At 41.9% G+C, this 20540-nt stretch overlaps 1 protein-coding gene across 1 annotated transcript in view; it reads right to left on the minus strand.

The window, feature by feature from the left end:
- The window catches only part of LOC109919718 (protein TESPA1-like), a 74348-nt gene that overhangs the window by 36894 nt on the left and 16914 nt on the right, over positions 1-20540 (minus strand). The window lies entirely within an intron of this gene.

Raw genomic sequence — 20540 nt, forward strand, 5'->3', positions numbered from 1 at the left:
ATGACTGGTCCATTTCAGTTTCTGGTCAATGGTAATCCCCTTAGAATGTCGATTGTGGCGGATTCAATGATTGTAATCCCGTTGAATATCAAGGGAGTTGCTTAGATTCTCTTTTATTTGAGGTGGTCAGGCCTGACACTTGTTGGGTGCAAATGTTACTTAGCCAAAGCATGGATGTTGTCCAGGGATGCAGGAATAAATTATTTAATCTCTCTGCAATATTGTGAATGGAAATGAACACTTTATCAGCAGACATCTCCTGTTTTGATCTGATGGTGGAGGCAATGTCATTGATGAAGCAATTGAAGACAGTTGAACCCAGAACATGACACTATGGAAGTCCTGCAGTGATTCCGCAAGTGACCTCTGACTTTCTTCCTATCTATTAGATATGATTCCAACCACATTCCCCCCATCTCTGATTCCATTTGCTCCAATTTGGACCCTAAGATTTATGCCACACTCAAACAAATTATGCCAATATGTCAAGTGCAGTTACTCTCACCTCACCCTTTGAGTTCAGCCCTTTTATCCAAGATTAGGTAAGGAATCAGGTGCCAAATGGTACTGGCAGAATTCAAACAACATAAATGAACAGGTAAAGTTGCTGAAAAAGCTCAACAGGTCTGGCAGCATCTGTTAAGGAAACAACAGAGTTAATGTTTTGGGTCCGGTGAGACTTCCTCAGTTCTTAGGAAGGGTCACCGGACCCAAAACTTCGTTTTTGTTCCTGATTTATAGCATCTGCAGTTCTTTCAGTTTTTATAAATGAACAGGTTGTTGATAATGAAGTGCCACTTGATAATACTGTCCACCTATACTCTCCAATGAACCACGGTTTATCCCATGGCATCCTGGGTGCCGGAACAAAATGACTTGGGTGTGTATGCTCATTAATCATTGAATAATAATGGGCAATTTGATCGGACTATTCAAAAAGGAAAGGAGATTCTTGGCTTTAAAAAGCAGTTGAATATAAAAGTAAGGGAGCTTTAGTTATAGAATCACAACATCATATTGCACGGAAGAGGCTGTTCAGTTCATTGAATCCAAAAAATGCACTACTACCGACAATAGCTCCTTCTCCCGGCTCTATGCCCATAGCCTTGAACAGTTTGACACTTAAAGTATTCATCCAAGTATCATTTTAAGTTTGTGAGGTTTCTCGCTTCAATGACCCTCCGGACATTTTATTCCTGATCCCTATCACCTTCTGGGCAAAAAAGTCTTTCATCTAATCCTTTCTAAACACCCTGGCTTTCATTTTTAAAGTATGCCCCTCTTTTTCCTCCCACAATCTGAAAATTTGCAAGTTAGGTGGATTGGCTATGCTAACTTGGATGTCAGGGATAGAACATAAAACATAGAACAGTACAGCACAGTACAGGCCCTTCAGTCCACGATGTTGTGCAGACCTATTATCCTACTAAGATCAATCTACCCTGCATACCCTACATTTTACTATCCTCCATGTGCCTATCTAAGAGTCGCTTAAAAGCCTCTAAAGTATCTGACTCCACTATCACTGCTGGCAGTGCATTCCCACTCTCTGTGTGAAAAAAATATGCAGGCTAGGTGGATTAGCCATGGTAAATGTGGATTTACAAGGATAAGGTGAGGGAGTAGGTGTGCATGGTTAGATCTTTGGAGGGTCAGTGCAGCCTTGATGGGCAGCATGGCCTTTATCTGCACTGTAGGGATTCTATGATGCCATGATTCTTGAACTTTCAACTAAGGGCAGCAATTGCATTCTATCCATCAAATCCATGCTCCTTGTAATTTTATACACATCAATCATGTATCTTGTTGACCTGCTCTGCTCCAAGCTTATCCATCTGAACACCTGAAATGCTCCATCCTAGGCAAATCTCTTTTTCACCCGCTCCAGTGCAATCACATCCTTCCTACAATGTAGTCATCAGAACTGGTTACAGTACTCCATCTGTGGCCTAACCAAAGTACTGTACAGCTCCAACATTGCCACCTCTGATATAAATCGAGGCCTTCACTGATAAAGGCAAGCGTCCTGCATGTCTTCTTATCCACCCTATTCATCCTTCAGGAATCTGTGTAAAGCACCCCAAGATCCTTCTGCTCCTCTGGACTTTCTAGTGTTCTGCCATTCATTGAATACTCTTTTGCCTTCTTATCTCTTCAAAAGTTGATTACCTCACATTTATCAGGATTAAATTTCATGTTCCACTGATCTTACCACCTGACAAATCCATTTACATTTTCCTGTAGCCTAACACTTTGCTCCTCACTGTCAACCCCAAATTTAGTTATCATCGTTCTCACGTTCTCATCTATGAATATCACAAACAATGACACTGCACGCCAGTCTCCAATCACCACAAGCAGCCTTCTACCGCCACTCTCTGTTTTCTGCCATGAAGCCAATGTCATATTTAACTTGCCAAAGTATCTTGGATCTCAGGGGCTTTTATCGTCTTCATCAGCTTCCCATGTGGGAAATTGTCAAAGGCCTTGCTAAAATCCATATAAACTACATAAATTGCTTTACTTTCATTGACACAGTGGTCACTTCCTCAAAAAAAAATTCAATGAGATTTGTTAGGCATTACTTCCTATGCTTACTATCATTGATCAAACCTTGCTTTTGTATGTGGAAATTAATTTTCTCCTTTACTATTTTTGCTAATGGACTCCCTGCTACTTTTGTAAAGCTCACTGGTCTATAACTCTCTGGTTTATCTTTACCCTTCCAGTCATCTGCCACTTGTCCTGTGGTCAAAGATGCTTTAAAAATTTGGGTCAGGGTGCTGTTATTTCCTCCCTCATCTCTCACAACAGCATGGGATACAACTCATCTGCACCTGGGATCTTGTCCACTTTTAAACCAACCAAAATTTCCAATACCTCCGAGCTCTAATATTAATATGCTGAAGATCTACACAGTCCATTCTCTCAAAGTTTGTCCTTGCATACTCCATGGAAATCAAAAGAGACACTATATAATTATACTTTGTGTTCCTTTAAAATCCTGGTTTTGCTGGAAGCCTAAAACAAACACAGAGAATACTGTTCTGAAAAAGTGTCATATCAGACTTGAAATGTTAATTCTATTTCTCTCTTCACAGATACTGACAGATCTGTTCGGTTTCTCCAGCATTCTTTGTATTTGTTCATTACAAAAATGTTTTGAAAATGTTTGGGACTTAGATTTGGAAATGTATTTGTCCAAGAAGGAAGAATCTTCTCCATCCTTTCAACATCTCCAGGACTGCTTAGAATCAGCGGACTGGTCCGTGTTCAAGTACTCAGTTGCCAATCTGGACAAATACGCCACCACTGTCACGGACTTTGTTACCAAATGCATAGTAGACTGTGTGCCAAAGAAGTCAATCTGACTGTTGTCCAATCGTAAATCTTGGATGAACCAAGAAATCCACTCCCTTCTAAAGACCAGACATGTAGCATTCAAGTTGGATGACCCAGACCAATACAAGAAATCCAGATATGATCTCCGTATAGCCATCAGGGATGCCAAGAGGCAGTAATGGACCAAGCTAGAGACCCAAACACACCAAGCAGCCTCCTGCTGCCTATGGCAAGGTCAAAACAACATTATGGGATACAAATGAAACACAGCAAGATAGCAGACAAGGACACATCCCTCACTGACGTGCTCAAAGCTTTCTATGCTCGACTTGAGCAGAATGCCAGCAACATGGTCATGCCTGCCCCAACAGTCCCAGGCACACATGTTCCCTCCGTCACTGCTGCAGACATCAGATCAGACTTCCTGGGAGTCAACCCAAGGAAAGCGATAGGCCCAGATGGTGTCCCAGGCCGAACACTCAGATCCTGTGCAGAACAACTGGTGGAGGTATTCACCGACACCTTCAACCTCTTTCTCCTGCAACTGAAATCCCCACCTGCTTCAAGAAGAGCACCATCATCCCTGTACCTAAGAAAGCACATGCAAGGTGCCATAATGGCTACCGCACAGTGGATCTGATCTCAATAACCATGAAGTGCTTCGAAAGGCTGGTCATGGCCCACATCAACTCGTCTCCCAGTCTGCCTTCATGCCTTACAATTTGACTATCAATGTAGAAGGTCCACAATAGATGCCATATCCCTAGCCCTGCGCTCATCCCAGGAACATCTGGATGTCAGACTCCTGCTCATTGACTACAGCTCTGCATTCAATACCATTATCACCTCCAGACTGATCTCAAAACTGTGTGACTTTGGTCTCGGCTCCGCCCTCTGCAAATGGATCCTCAGCTTTCTGACCCATAGGCAGTAATCAGTGAGGATAGGTAACTGCACCTTCTCCACAATAACACTCAACACTGGAGCCCCCCTCGCCGGGGATGTGCCAATAGCCCCCTACTATACTCCTTGTACACCCATGACTGTGTTGCCAAATTCCAAACGAACGCAATTTACAGGTTCGTTGACGACACCACCATAGTAGGAAGGATATCTAACAATGACGAGTGGATACAAGAGTGGAACTAGAGGGCTTGGTGACATGGTGCAATGAAAACAATCTCCTTCTTACCACCAGAAAAACTAAAGAGCTGATCATTGACTTCAGAAAGAAAGGAGGAGAACATGCCCCCCATCTACATCAATGGAACTGGGATTAAGAGGGTGCCAAGTTCCTCGGAGTGACGATAACTGACGACCTGTCCTGGACTGCCCACGTAGATGCGACAATCAAGAAGGCACAACAACGCCGCTTCTTTCTTAGGCGGCTCAGGAAATTTGGCATGGCCATAAGGACCCTCACCAACCTCTTCAGATGCACCATTGAAAGCATACTGTCCGGGTGCATAATAACCTGGTATGGCAACTGCTCTGCCCAGGACCGTAAGAAAGTACAGAAGGTTTTGTGTATAGCCCATACCATCACGGAAGCCAACCGTCTATCCATGGACCCCATTTGTGTGGCTCGCTGCTACAGAAAAGCTGCCAACATCATCAATGACCCATTGCATCCCTGTAATGATCTTCTACAACCTCTTCCGTAAGGCAGAAGATACAGAAGCCTGAACACACGCATGAGCAGGTTCAGGAACAGCTTCTTACTGGCTGTTAGTAGGCTGATGAATGGCCTCTCTAGCCTCAAATAATGATTGATTTTGCTAACGTTGATCTCGCCGAGCGCTTGCCCTTTCCAATGTAGCCTGTACTTCTCTCTAAATCGTTTTGATCTATACATCTTTGCTTACGGTTATCTGCCTGTACTGCTTGTAAACAATGCTTTTCATTGTCCTTCGGTACACGTGACATTAAATCAAACAATCAATCAATCAATCAATGGCAGCAAAGGTCCAAGTCTGGAAGTCCCAACCCCAAACATGGCATCTACGACAGAATCACTGTGTGGTAATGGAGGAAACCATTCAAACTATCATGCCTGCACTGGCTCCTCAAAGGAGCGTCATTACCTCTTGCCAATCTCCTGCATTTACCCCATACCCTTGGACATTAAAAGTTTTTTATAAATCATATCACTCTTGCTCCATTTGCATATCATTTTAAATCCATGGTCTCTCATTCTTATTCCTTTTACAAGTAGGAACAGCTTTTCCCTATATACTCTATCCATACCTACTCATGATTTTGGGAACGTCTACCAAAACTCCTCTCAGGCTTATCCTCTGCAACTACTTCAATCTATCCTCATAACTGAAGTTTTCTCATTCCTGGAACAATTCTTATAAGTTACTTCTGCACTGTTTGTAATCTATTCACATCTTTCTTACAATATGGCACCCAGAACCCAAGACTCCACCTGAAGTTTACAAAGTCCAATGTCATCTTTTTGCTTTTGTATTCAATGTTCCTATTAATAAAACTGAGAACACTGTATGCTTCATTAACTTCTCGCTATCTGTCCTTTCACTTTCAATGATCTGTGAATGTATACATCCGAGTTCCTCTGCCCCTGCACCACTTTTAGAATTATCCTGCTAATCTTATATTGTCTTTCAATGTTCTTTCACCCAAGTACAAAAAAAAACAAAAAAAAAAGAGAAATAAGGCACAGAAACAGGCCCATTGACCCTCCAAGCCTGTGCTGATCATCATGTCCTGAATCAACTAAAAAACAAACCTTCTGCCCTTATTTGGTCCATATCCCTCTATTCCCTTCCCATTTATGTAACTATTCAGATGCTTCTTAAATGTCACCAATGTGCCTGCTTCCACTGCCTCCTCTGGCAGCGCATTCCAGACTGCTACCACTCTCTGCGTGAAAAGATTTCTTCGCACATCTTCCTTAGACTTTTGCCCTCTCACCTTGAACCTCTGCCCATTTGTAATTGAAACTTCAACCCTGGGAAAAAAAACCTCTGACTATCCACCCTACCTATACCTCTCATAATTTTGTAGACCTCTATCAGTTTCCTCTCAGCCGCTGTCTTTCCAGTGAAAACAATCCTAGTCTTTTTATCCTTTCCTCATAGCCAATGCCCTTGAGACCAGGCAACATCCTGGTGAAACTTCTTTTCATTCTTTCCAAAGCTTTCATATCCTTCTGGTAACGTGGTGATCAAAACTGCACACAATACTCCAAATGCGGCCTAACAAGGATTTTATATAGCTGCTGCAACATGGTTTGCCAACTCTTGTATTCCATGTCCCAGATGATGAAGGCAAGCATGGCATATGCCTTCTTAATCACTTTGGCCACCTGTGTTGCCACTTTGAGGGAACTGTGGACACCCAGGTCTGTCTGTATGTTAATGTTCCTAAGGGTTCTGCCAATATAACTCACACGTAAATTTGATCCTCCAAAATGCATCACCTTGCATTTGTCTGGATTAAACTCCTTCTGCCATTTCTGTGCCCAAGTCGCCAATTTATCTATATCTTGTTGCATCCTTTCACAATCATCAGCGCTATCAGCAAATCCACCAATTTTTGTGTCATCTGCAAATTTGCTGATCAGACCACCTACATTTTCCTCCAGATCATTTATATACACTACAAACAACAAGCACCTAAGACTGATCCCTGTGGAACACCAATAGTTAGCAGTCTCTATTCTGAAAAACACGCTTCCACTGCTACCCTGTCTTCTATGACCAAGCCAGTTTTGTATCCATCTATCCAGCCCACCATGAATCCCATCTGATTTTTATTTTTGTACCAATCTGCCATATGGGACTTTATCAAATGCCTTACTAACGTCCATATAAACTGCATCCACAGCTCTTCTCTCATCAATTATTTTTGTCACCTCTTCAAAAAATTCGATCGGGTTGGTGAGACATGATCTTCTCCATACAAAATCATGCTGCATGTTGATAATTAGTCCAGTTTCTTCCCAATGTGCATATGTCCTCTCCCTCAGTATCTTCTCTAAGAGCTTCCCCATCATGGATGTCAGACTGACCAGCCTATAATTTCTTGGATTATCCCTGCTTCCTTTCTTAAACAAGGGAATAATATTGGCTACTCTCCAGTCCTCTGGAACCTCGCCTGTGGCCAAGGACGATGTGAAGCTATCTGCTAATGCCCCAGCTATTTCTTCCCTTGCCTATCGCATTAACCTGGGACATCTGGCCCTGGGGACTTGTCTTCTTTAATGCAACTGAGGATACCCAAAACTTCCTCCTTTAATATATTGACATTCTGTAGAGTATTCACACACTCATCCCTGACTTCAACATCAGCCATGTCCTTCTTCCTCGGGCATCACTGGCCAGGCAGCATTTATTGCTCATGCCTAATTGCCCAGAGGGCAGTTCAGAGTCAACCACATTGCTGTGGTTTTGGGGTCACATGTAGACCAGACCAGGTAAAGATGGCAGTTTCCTTCCATAAAGGACATTAGTGAACCAGATGGGTTTTTCCAACAATCGACAATGGGTTCACAGTCATCATTAGATTCTTAATTCCAGATATTTTATCGAATTCAAATTCCACCATCTGCCATGGTGGGATTCGAACCTGGGTCCCCAGAATATTATCTGGGTCTCTGGATTAATAGTCCAGCAATAATACCACTAGGCCATCACCTCCCCACACTGATTGCACACGGTCCAACTTATTGTAATAGAAATATTTTAGGTTCTGAACTTTACCTCCAGTCTCAGCATTCCTTCTTAGCTTGAGGAGGAATTATTTGGGCATTCCTTTCTGTCCATTCTCTACCCTGGCTATGTGCCTTTCCCTCATTCTCCACTTCTCATTTTTCCCAAATGTCTGGACAATAACAGAAAAAAACATTGAAGTACCATTTCATAATCTTCTGTTATTATAGCTGATAGACAAACAGGAGACTGGAAGAACTCAGCAAGCATCTGGAGGAAAGGAGCAGTCAATGTTTAGGGTATTACCCTTCAGTCCTGAAGAAGAGTAACACCTGAAACGCTGACTGCTCCTTTCCTGCAGATGCTGCCTGGCTTGCTGTGTTCTTCCAGCCTCTGCTTATCTACCTTGGATTCCAGCATCTGCAGTTTTCTTTGTCCCTTGTCATTACAGCTGCTTGTCTTGACATTGCTACCCTTGGTCTTCTACATGAGTTCTGATTACAGAAGGTAAGAATGTTTAAATTCTTTGAAAATGATAGTTTTCCTGAAAGCCTCGTGTATACTCAACCTTTTGTGCCCTTATCTGTCTATCAAAATTATTTTGCTTAATTCTCTTAAACTCAATGTAAATTTATCTAAGTTGTTTCTGTAAGTTCTGAAACCTCTGCCTGCGGTTTTGGGACTAACTCATACGCACAAAAAGCAAGCTTTTTCACCTCATTTTTTTTTCTGCTTTAGACCTGTCATAGGCACATTTATTTCTCATTATGTTAAGTTGTGACAGTATTGTGTCTTTAACAGAGATTTGTTCTTTGCTGTTTCTCTTGCAGAGAAGTTTTGCCACAGTGGCGCTGGAACGTCTGCTTTGGAAGCAGTGGGGAAACAGCTTTGAGCTCCCTGAATTTTTCTGAATGAGACAAATGAAGTATGAGTGGATGGAGTCAGGCTCATACAGATCCCGGGTTTTAGTTTTGCTTTTAGTTGGGGTTTAGACTTGGATGTTGGAGCTAATGGATACAGATCTCTCTCTCTCCTGCAGCAAAAAGCTTAAGCTCTGTCTCTGCATCTAGTTTGTTCTTTTAAGTACACCTTTCTGCTGGAGGGGAGATATCATACGAACAAAATCAGTTCTGATAAATTTACCTTTGCCAAGGGTATGTTTATGGGATGCTGCTTTATTGGAAGACGCTGTTGATTAGTAGTTAAATAATATATTATTTACTAAGTGTTTTAATAGTCAAAGTAATGAAATTCTTCTTTTTCAGTTTGTATTTTAACTGTGTTGTAAGAATAAAGTATGTTTTGCTTAAAGCTTTGTAGTGGACCAACTGAAACACATCTGGAATATAGCACCTAATTAAAAGAAATGTTAGGGTCAAAGCTATCTTTTTGATATATATTTTAGGGGATCTGGCCTGGTCTAACATCATTCAGGGAACTCTACATCTATTTGTCCAACACCCCACTCCCGTCAGCAGACGTCCTGTGACAACCTTGATCCTGGCACCATGGAGGCAACATACCATCCTGGAGTTACATTGACAGCCTTAGAAGTACTTCCTCTATCACTATCAGTCCTCCTTTCTTCTTCCTCCCCTCCTGTACAGTTAGGCTGCTCAGGGTGACAGATCCTCGCCTCTGTCTGCAGAGCAATCAGTACCTTTATCAATTTCCAAAATAGAAAACCAATTTGTGAGTGGGTCTGTAGGGGACTCTGCACTACATGTCTGTTTCTCTTGTGTTTCCTGGCAGTCATTATTCCCTTCCTTCCTCCAGTCCCACCTCTCTAAATGCACTGTCCACATAACTCTCAACTTTGTGGTTGACTACATGGTCTCCAACACCGCTGAGTTGCAAAACTCAAGAGCTCAAGCTTCTACAGTTAGGAGTACATCCCATACACATAGTCATCTCGATCACTGATAGTGCCAATTATCTCACACATATCAGAGGTTAAACATAGACCAGAGCTGTCATGTCCTGATGGTAGCCTAAATTTGTGGAAACGTCCGTTGAAGATGCTAAGGAGTCTTGCTTTGATGTAGAGTTGTAGGTGGTACACAACCTCCCACTGGTAAAGTTTGAGATCCTCATTGTGGTTAGCAACCTTCAAAATATTGTTAAAAGCAAAGATGAAAGAAGTATTGGATGGAATGAAATTTAAAGATGGGTAGTACTGGTGAGCTGCTTAGAGTGGATAAGCCTCTTGCATTAGATTGCATCTCAGGCACTTAAAGTAAGTAGGAGTGGAAAAGAGACAGCTTGATCTTTCATTATTTTGGTGAAGTCCAAGTTGTTTTGAGGATTTTTGTACAGTTATTACAGAATTCACCAGAATCCCTTGCACCCACAGCATCTTTAAAAAATCATGATACACCCAAACAGTTGCTGTCAATCCAGAGCTGCCCTGTATGGTTGTTGACATTTGTCCTGGACATGGCAGGGACCTGGAGCTCTTGTTGGACAATAGCAGATCCATCCCTAGATACGGAGCCCTAAAGTACTCACAATTTTCCAAATGCGAACTGACCAGAGCCTCACATAGCCACAAGAGTACATCTCTGCTCTTGTATTCTAGCCTTCTTGAAGTGAATGCTAACATTGCACTTTCCTTCCTGAATGCCAAATGAACCTGCTTGTTAACCTTAAGAGAATCCTGAACTAGGATTTCCAAGTCCCTTCGTACTTCAGATTTCTGTAGTCTTTCCACATTTAGAAATTAGACTATGCTTCTAGTCTTCCAACCAAAGTGCATAACCGTACACTTTTGTACATTGCATTCCATCTGCCACTTCTTTGCCCACTGTCCAAACCTGTACAATAGCAACAATGTCGTCAGTTCCTTCGTTCAGATTATTAATGGATAACGTGAATAGTGGTCCCATAACTGACCCCCAAGGAACTCCACTAAGGCATCGGCTGCCATCCTGGAAAAGAGCCCTTTTGCACACACTCTCTGGCTTCTGTTAGTCAGCCAATCCGCTATCCATGCCTGTGCTTTACCCCTAACTCGAGGAGCTCTTACCTTATATAGCAGCCTCTTGTGTGGCACCTTGTCAAAGGACTTCTGAAAATCCAAATAGATCATGTCCACTAGCTTTCTTATATCTAACTTTCTTATTACCTTGGACATTGGACTGTTGGAAAATGTGGCTGGAGAAGTAGTAATGAAGAGTAAAGAAATGGCAGAGGAACTGAATGGATACTTTGCATCAGTTTTCACAGTGGAATACACCAGCACGCTACAATTTCAAGAGAGTGAGGGGCCAGAGGTGAGTGTATTGGCCATCACTAAGGAGAAGGTGCTGGGGAAACTGAAAGCTCTAAAGGTGGGTACATCACCCAGACCAGATGGACTACACCCTACAGTTCTGAAGGATACAGCTGAGGAGATTGTGGAGGCATTTGTGGTGATATTTCTGGAATCACTGAAGGGAGGAAGGCAGAAGACTGGAAACTGTAGACCAATTAGCCTCACTTCAGTCATTAGTAAGATTTTAGAGTCCATTATTAAGGATGAGCTTGTAGAGTACTTGCAGGTTCATGGTAAAAAATAGTTGGGTCAGCACAGTTTCGTCAAGAGGAGGTCACGTCTGACAAATCTGTTAGAATTCTCTGAGGACGTAATGAGCAAGTTAGTCAAAGGAGAGCCTGTGGATGTGATCTATTTCAACTTTTTTGAAGGTCTTTGACATGGTGGCAAATCGAAAGCTGCTAAATAAGGACCTATAGATTTAGGGGCAAAGTACTGGCATGGATAGATGATTGGCTGACTGGAAGAAGGCATAGTGTAGAGATAAAGGGCTTTTTTTCAGGATGGCACCCAGTCATTAATGGAGTGCTACAAGGATCAGTGTTGGGACCACAACTATTCATATTATACATTAATGATCTGGAAGAAGGAATTGGGGGCATTGTTGCCAAGCTTATAGATGACACAAAGGGAGGTGGAGGGGTAGGTAGTGCTGAGGGAGCAGGGTGGCTGAAGAAGGATTTATACAGGCTTGGAGGGTGGGCGAAGAAGTGGCAAATAGAATACAAAGTGGGAAAGTGTGAGATTATGCACTTTGGTGCGAAGAGTAGAGGTGTAGATTATTTTCTAATTCGCAAAGTCTTCAAGAATCTGAAGTACAAAGGGACTTGAGATTCCTGGTTCAGGATTCTCTTAAAGTTGATATGTAGATTCAGTTGGCAGTTAGGAATGTTAGCATTCATTTCAGGAGGGCTTGAAAGAAGAGCAGAAATATAATGCTGGGGATGCATAAAACTATGGTCAGATTGCATTTGGAATGTTGCGAGCAATTTTGCTGTCCAAGGAAAGATGTTCTGGCATTGGAGGACCGTCCACAGGAGGTTGACAAGAATGATCCCAGGAATGAAGGGCTTGTCTTAGAGAAGCAGCTGTGGATCCTGGGTCTGTACTTATTGCAGTTTAGGTGGATGAGGGGGAATCTCATTGAATTGAACAGAATACTGAAAAGGCTAGATGGAGTGGATGTGGAGAAAATATCTTCAGTAGTAGGAGAGACCAGGGCCCAAAGGAACAGCCTCAGAGTAAAAAGATGACCCCTTAGAACTGAGATGAGGTGCAATTTCTTCAGCCAGAGGATAGTTAATCTGTGGAACTGCATTATTGAGGTCAAGTCATTGAGTGCATTTATGACAGAGACAGTTCTTGATTGAAAGGGGATGAAGGGTTACGTGGACAAGGCAGGAGAATGGGGTTAAGAAATATTTCAGCCATGATTGGATGGTGGAGGAGACTCAATGAGCAAAATGGCTTAATTCTGCTCCTATGTCTTATGGTCTTATCATTAATAGATTCAAGAGGAAGACTACTAAAATTGTAATCTCTGCGATGACTTCCAGTGCCAGGTGCTATTGAGTATAAAAACAGGTAGATGAAATCAAATGGATGAATGGCCTAAGGACAGTGTAGGAGGGAGGACTTTAGATTTTTGGATCAGTGGGGCAGTTTCTGGGGTGGGTGGGACCTCTACAAGTTGGATAGATTGCCCCAGAACTGAAATGGGCCAGTGCAGTGACATTGTTAAATTTTTCACTGTACTCTTGTACCCCGTACATGTGTACATGTGGCAATAAAGGATATTCTATCCTTGCTGGGAGGTTTGCTCATGCTGGTGGGGAGGTTTTAATCTTATTTAGCAAGGGGATGAGCACAGAGTAGATGTAAAGTCAGGATCAAGATACAGTCAGATCCAAAGGGAATGTTAGTACAATCCAGTTGGCAGACAACACATGGGCAGCATAAGGTACATGCCCAGAAAGCTAAGTTTTATCTATATTAACTAAAAGAGCTTGACTGGTAAGGTGGATGAATTTAGTACGTGGATTAACATGTGGGAATATGATATTGTTGCAATTACTGAGACATAGAAGAAAGAAGGACAGGACTGGCAGCTCAACATTGCAGGGTATAGAAGTTTCAAGGGCGATGTGGGGATGTAGGAGAGGTGGGTCGTGGTGTTATTGATAAAGGAAACCATCACTGCAGTAATGATGTCCTAGAAAGCTCTTCAAATGAGGCCATCATTTAGAGCTAGTAATGAAAGAAGGGTCTAGGCCCAAAACGTCAGCTTTCCTGCTCCTCTGATGCTGCTTGGCCTGCTGTGTTCATCCAGCTCTACGCCTTGTTATCTCTAATGAAAAGAGGCATTCAGTTTGTTCTGATAATACTTCAGGTCTCCCAACTGTCAAAGCAAGATAGACGACCAGATATGTGGGCAAATTACTCTAAGATATTAGAGAAATAGGGTTATAATTGTATGGGTTTTCAAATTTGCTAACTTAACTAGGCTTGCCTTAGCGTGAAAGGATTGGATGAGATGGAATTTTTAAAGTGCACCAAGGAGATCTTTTCATGTCCATGTTCAGATAGACCCACGAGAGGTGGGGCAAGGTTAGTCCTAATCCCAGGGAATGAAGTCGATCAAGTGATTGAAGTTTCAGTGGGTAAGCATTTTGGGCTTAGAGACCATAGACTTTTAAGTTGCAAAGTAATTATGGAAAGGGATAAGGATAGTGCAGAAGTATCTAAACTGGGGGAAGGCCAATTTCAATATCATTAGATAGAATCTGGCAAACACAGCTACTTGCAGGTAAATCTGCATTTGGAAAGTGGGAATCTTTCAAACGTAGTTGTGGTGATTGGAACGCATTTGGATAGGTGCATTTCATTGAGTATGAGATCTTGTTTGGGATTGTTAACCTTGTCCAATCAGGGACCCCTCACTGACAGACATAAACAAGATTCAAAGAGTATCCTCTCTGTAGGGACTGACTCTGATCCAGCTGGTCAGAATCCCTGTACTGTGCACATGTAAATAAAGGGTGACTTGGTGACAGGATACTGGCCTCTGTGCAGTTATTTCAGTAGTAGAGTGTGAATTCAGGGCTAGAATGTTCATCAAAGGGCAAGGGAACGCTGTATGTCAAGGGATAGTGAGAATTTTATTCAGAAAGAAGGAAACATATTTAAAGGTTTTGAGAAGATTTGTAGCTCAATTTGTGGATGAGGTTGTAGACTTGCTCACCGAGCTGGTGTGTTTGATTCCAGACGTTTCGTCACCCTGCTAGGTAACATTGTCAATACGCCTCCGGTGAAGCGTTGGTGTTCGGTCCTGCTTGTTATTTATATGCCTCGGTTTGCTGGGATGGTTGGCATCACTTCCAATTCTGTTTTCAATGGTTTGTATATTGGGTCTAGTTCAATGTACTTGTTGATGGAACTCCACTGAAACCACTCCACAAACTCCACAAACCACCAATACTTTGGCATATAGAATCAAGAAGAATCCCAAGGCTTCATATAAGTATATTAAGAGAAAGAGGATTACCAGTGAAAGAGCAGAGCCTATTAGAGACCAAAAAAGCAAACTGTATAGGAAGTGTTTGGACATTCACAGAGGTGAAAAACATTGCCACTGGGAATTTCATTTGGGATGGCGAGTTTCCACAACATGTTAAGATTAACAAAGAGGAGGTATTGGATGTTCCAGCAGCAATAAAGGTGTATAAATCCCCAGGGCTGGATGAGATATATCCTAAGTTGCACTTGGAGGCAAGGGAGGAGGTTGCTGGGCCCCTGGAGGAGATATTTAATAGTTCTTTCAATTTAATTTACTTATATTTAATACTGCTTTTTGTCATTATATAAATGATTTGGATATGAATATAGGAGGCATGCTTAGTAGGTTTGCAGATTAACCAAAATAGGTGGTGTAGTGGACAGTGAAGAAGAATATTTCAGAGTACAACAGAACTTTGATCAGATGGGCCAATGTGCTGCGGAGTTGCAGATAGAGTTTAATTTAGATAAATAGAAGGTGTTCCATTTTGGTTAGACAAACCAGGGCAGGACTTACACAATTACTGGTAAGGCCCTGGAAGAGTTGTGAACAAAAAGACCTTGGAGTGCAGGTGCATAGTTCCCTGAAAGTGGAGTCACAGCTAGATAGGGTGGTGAAAAAGGTATTTGACACGCTTGCCTTCATTGATCAGAACATTGAGTATAGGGAGTTGGGATGTTATGTTGTAGCTGTGCAGGTCATTGGAGAAGCCACTTTTAGAATATTGTGTACAATTCTGATTACCCTTCTATAGGAAGGATGTTGTTAAACTTGACAGGAAGATTTACAACATTGTTGAAAAGATTTACAATGGTGTTGCCAGGACTGGAGGCTTTGAGTTATAGGGAGAGGATGAAAAGGCTGGGGCTTTTCTCCCTAGAGCGTTGGAGGCTGAGGGGTGACCTTATAGCAGTCTAGAAAATGATGAGGGGCCCAGATAGGGTGAATAGCCAAGGTCTTTTTTCTCATGTGAGGTTGTTCAAAACTAAAGGGCATAGGTTTAAAGTAAGTGAAGAAAGATTTAAAGAGGACCAGAGGCGTAACTTTTTCATGCAAAGCGTGGGGCATATATAGAACGAGCTGCCAGAGGATGTAGCAGAGGCAGGTAAAATTTAACATTTAAAAGGCACCTGGATAGGTATGTGGATAGTAAGATTTTGGCAGGATATGGCCAAATGCTGAAAAATGGGACTAGGTCAGACTTGAATGTCTGGTCAGTAAGGACAAGTTGGACTGAAGGGTCTGTTTCCATGCTGCATGACTCTATGATTCTATGACTCTTCGCTGGCCACAGGCAAAATGCCAGATGACTGGAGGATAGCTAATGCAGCTCCTTTGTTCTGAAAGGGCAGCAGGGATCGACAAGTAATTATAGAACTGTTAGTTTGATGTCAGTTGTAGGGAAGTCATTGGAAAAAATTCTCAGGAACAGAATTGATTAACGCTTGGAAAGATGGGATTGATCAGGGATAGTCAGCACAGATTTGTTGGAGGGAGATCCTATCTGACTAACGTATTTGAGTTTTTTGAAAAGGTGACAAAATATATTGATGAAGGTCGTGCAATTGATGTTGTTTACATGGATTTCAGTAAGGCCTTAGATAACATCCCACATGTAAGTCTGGTCTGGTCCAAAAAGTGCAAGCCAATGGGATCCAAGGTGAGTTGGCAAACTGGACCCTAAATTGGCTTACAAATAGGGTGATAGTGGAAGGCTGTTCTGTGATTGGAAGCCTGTGACCAGTGGTCTAACACCGAGATCGGTGCTGGACGCTTGCTAGTTATCATGTACATTAATGACTTGGATGTGAACATAGCAGGTATAATTTGAAGATGGCAAGTTTGAAGATGACATGAAAATTGGTGGTGTTGTTGATAATGAGGAGAATGGTCTCAGGTTGCAATCTGCTATTAACCAGCTAGTAAACTGGACAAAGCATTGACTGATGAAATTTAATCCTTATAAGTGTGAGATGAGGTATTTTGAGAGGCCTAAAAAGGGAAGGATTTACACAATGAATGATAGGTCCCTAGAGTACTGAGGAACAAAGGGCAAAGGGACCTTAGTGTATAAGCCCATAGATCCCTGAAGGTGGCAGCACAGGAATACAGGATGGTGAAGAATATATACAGAATCCTTGCCTTTATTTGCTGGGGAATAGAATTTAGGAGCAAGGAACTCTTGTAACAACTTTATAAAACATTAGTTAGGTCATCGGTGGAATACTGTGTGCAGTCCTAGTTGCCTCACACTATCAGAAGGATGTGATTGCACAGGAGAAGTTGCAGGATGTTGACTGGGATGGCAAAAGTTTCAGTTATGAGGAGAGACTGGATAGGCTGGGACTTGTTTTCCTTAGAGCAGAGGAGGCTGACGGGGGTATATGATTGAGGTATTCAAAATGATGATAGGCATAGATAGAGTAGAATTGTAAAAAAAACAAAAATTTCCCCATGATAGGCATACCTAAGACCAGAGGATATATTTTGAAGGTGAGGAGTAATTGGTTCAGAGGAGATCTGAGGAAAGAATTTTTCCCCCAAGAGGGTGGTAGAGTAATGGAACATGCTGCTTGGGAGGATGGTGAGACAGCTGCTCTGATAATATTTAAGAAACATCTGGATGAGCACTTAAAATGTCAGGGCATAGTAGGATATAGACCAAGTGCAGGTAAACGAGATGAGTGCAGTTTGGTGTTTGCTGATTCGCATAGAGATGGTGGGCTGATGGGCTTGTTTCTATACTGTATGACTCAGTGAGACTATGACACATTTTCAAGGGACTTGGGGGGCAGGAGAATTGCCCCTCTTAAGTCCAAGCTACATGGGCAATTCCTATGGAGTCAATGCGCTGAAACTCCTGAGGTGTCCCAACAAGCATCTTGGGTTATCCAACTGGTCTCCTCCAGAAATGGGAAGGCCTGATGTCAAACACAGCAAGTCAGTCTGGGACTTTGTTTGCAAGTAGGCAGACATCCAAAATTAGTAATAGAATGGCATCGTGATCAGCATGGACATGGTGGGCCAAAGGACATGTTTTCTGTACGATGTTGTTAGATGCAAGCTGAAACCTGATATTAGAGAACAAATGAAAACAAAACCAAAACCAGATTGCCTGCCTCCTAAAATGTTCTGTTTGTTGTGAAATGACTTCACAACGACTAGTATCCCATCACCAAGTCACCCTTTACTCACATGTGCATATCCATGACACTGACTCAGCTGGCTCAGAGCTGGCTCCTAGAGTGAGTAGAATCCCTGACACTCCTGTTTGTATCTGTCAGCCAGGACTCCCTGATTGACTGGTTTAACAACCCCAATCGGAAAACTAATATTCTATGAAATCCATCTGGCTGTTCTAAGCACCACAGTTTGTGAATCATTATTATTAAAGTTCTCAAAAGCATGCTTTTTGCAGATGCTATTAAAAAGCCTTTGAGAAGCATCTGAAGGTCTGGGCTTGCTATATTTTACATTATTTATTAACTTACTTCTGAGGAAATAAATAAACAATATATAAATAAACAATAAATCATCACACAGTGTTGGGTTCAGACCATGACTCTGGGCTCAAGATCCCCATTCATCACTGACTGAGCTGGCTAAGAATTGCCTCCACAAAGCCTTTCCAACTTGTCTCGGCAGTGTGTTACTCTATCTTGCAATCATCATTTCCATGTTTGACATCTGCAATATATTAGAAATTCAACACGTATAACAATAATAAAGAGGTTTCTGCTTCTGAAGTAAGATTGAAGTTCTGTCACCCAACACATGTTCTTGTCACTGAACAGAAAAGCATCAGGTACAGTTTGGAAAATCCCAGTGGCCAAAGTGTAGATGCACAATTGTTTATGCTGTCTTTATAGTTGGTAGAGGAGTTCATAATATTCTTCCAAATCTCCCTAGACGGGGTAGGAGCCAGAAGATTAGGGACTCTATCTTAAGGAAGGTTCTGAGGCCAGTCAATTCAACACCATTGATGGGTAAGGTTTTGGAAACAATAATCAAAAATAACATAACCAGCACATTGAGAATTTTGAGATAAATAATGTGGTCCAGTGTGGATTTGTAACATTCTAATCACAATTGAGAAATGCAATTCATTTTTGATGAAGCAACCCAATGAAGTTTGATGAAGGGAATGCATTGATTTTGATACTGGTTTTGAACAATAAAGGTTGTTTAAGAAAAGTAAGGCTTGGAATATGAGGGTTAATGCTGGGCTAAATTTTATAAAGTTAACTTAAGAACAGAAAACAAGATGTGGTAGATGGGTATTTTTCAGCTTGGAGGATAGTCGACAGTGGTATCCCCGAGGGTCAGTATTAGCACCACTGTTTTCTGCTATATATGAATAACTTGACCATTGGAATACAGATGAAATTTGCAAAATGTTCCAATGATATGAAACCTGGACCCATGGCAAACGTGAAGAATGTTACAAATTCATCGTTACAAGACATAGGTAGGTCAGCAGAATATTAATGCAAGAGACCAAGGATCTAATATACAGACATGTGAGGTGATGTATTTTGGCAGAAGGTACAGGGAGAGGCAACTAAACTTAATGACACAGTTCTAAAAGAGTGATCTTGGACTTCGGGGTATTGATCTTTGAAAGTGGCAGGCTGGTCTCCCTGCTATGGGAAGGATGTTGTGAAACTTGAAAGGGTTCAGAAAAGATTTACAAGGATTTTGCTGGGGTTGGAGGGCTTAAGCTAAAGGGAAAGGTTTATAGGTTGGGGCTATTTTCCCTGGAGAGTCGGAGATGAGGGCTGACCTTATCAAAGTTTATAAAGTCATGAGAGACATGGATAGGGTAAATAGACAAGGTCTTTTCCCTGGAGTAGGGGAGTCCAACACTTGATCTCATGGTTTAAGGTGAGAGGGGAAAGATTTAAAAGGGATCTCAAAGGCAACTTTTTCATGCAGAGGGTGGTGTGCGTATGGAAGGAGCTGCCAGAGGAAGTGGTGAAGGTTGGTACAATTACAACATTTAAAAGGCATCTAGATGGTTATATAATTGGAAGGGCTTAGAGGGATATGGGCCAAATGCTGGCATACAGGACTAAATTTATTTAGGATATCTGGTCGGCATGGACGAGTTGGAGTGAAGGTCTGTTTCTGTGCTGTACATCTCTATGAATTTATTGACTCTATGACATATTGAGACAGTGGTTGGCAACTGTATGGGATACTGAGCTTTATAAATCAAGGAATTGAGTCCAGAAACAGGGAAGCTATGCTGAACCTGTATATATACATATATATATAAAACAACTGCAGTTTTGCGTTCACTTCCAGTCACACTTTAGAAGGGATGAGAAGGTTCCTTAAAGAATTGAAAGAAGATTTAAGGCGAATGGTTCCAGGAATAATTTATTACAAGGTTAGGTTGGAAAAATTGGGTAAGTTCTTCAAGGAACAAAAGACATTGAGAAAGATTTGATAGATGCCTACAAGATTATGACAAGTTTGGATTATGACAAGTTCTCATTAGCTGATGGGTTTTGAGAAGGGAACCAAGAGTGAGTCAGGCAGAAGGAAGCAACCTTTGGCTATCTACTCTATAAACACCTCTCATCAAATTGAAAGTCTTCTTTGTGGGGATTTGCATGGCTGTGGGAAAACTAGGAGACTAGAATTTGTT

This window comes from Rhincodon typus, chromosome 32, assembly GCF_021869965.1.
Source record: "Rhincodon typus isolate 14 chromosome 32, sRhiTyp1.1, whole genome shotgun sequence".
Taxonomy (NCBI): Eukaryota; Metazoa; Chordata; class Chondrichthyes; order Orectolobiformes; family Rhincodontidae; genus Rhincodon; species Rhincodon typus.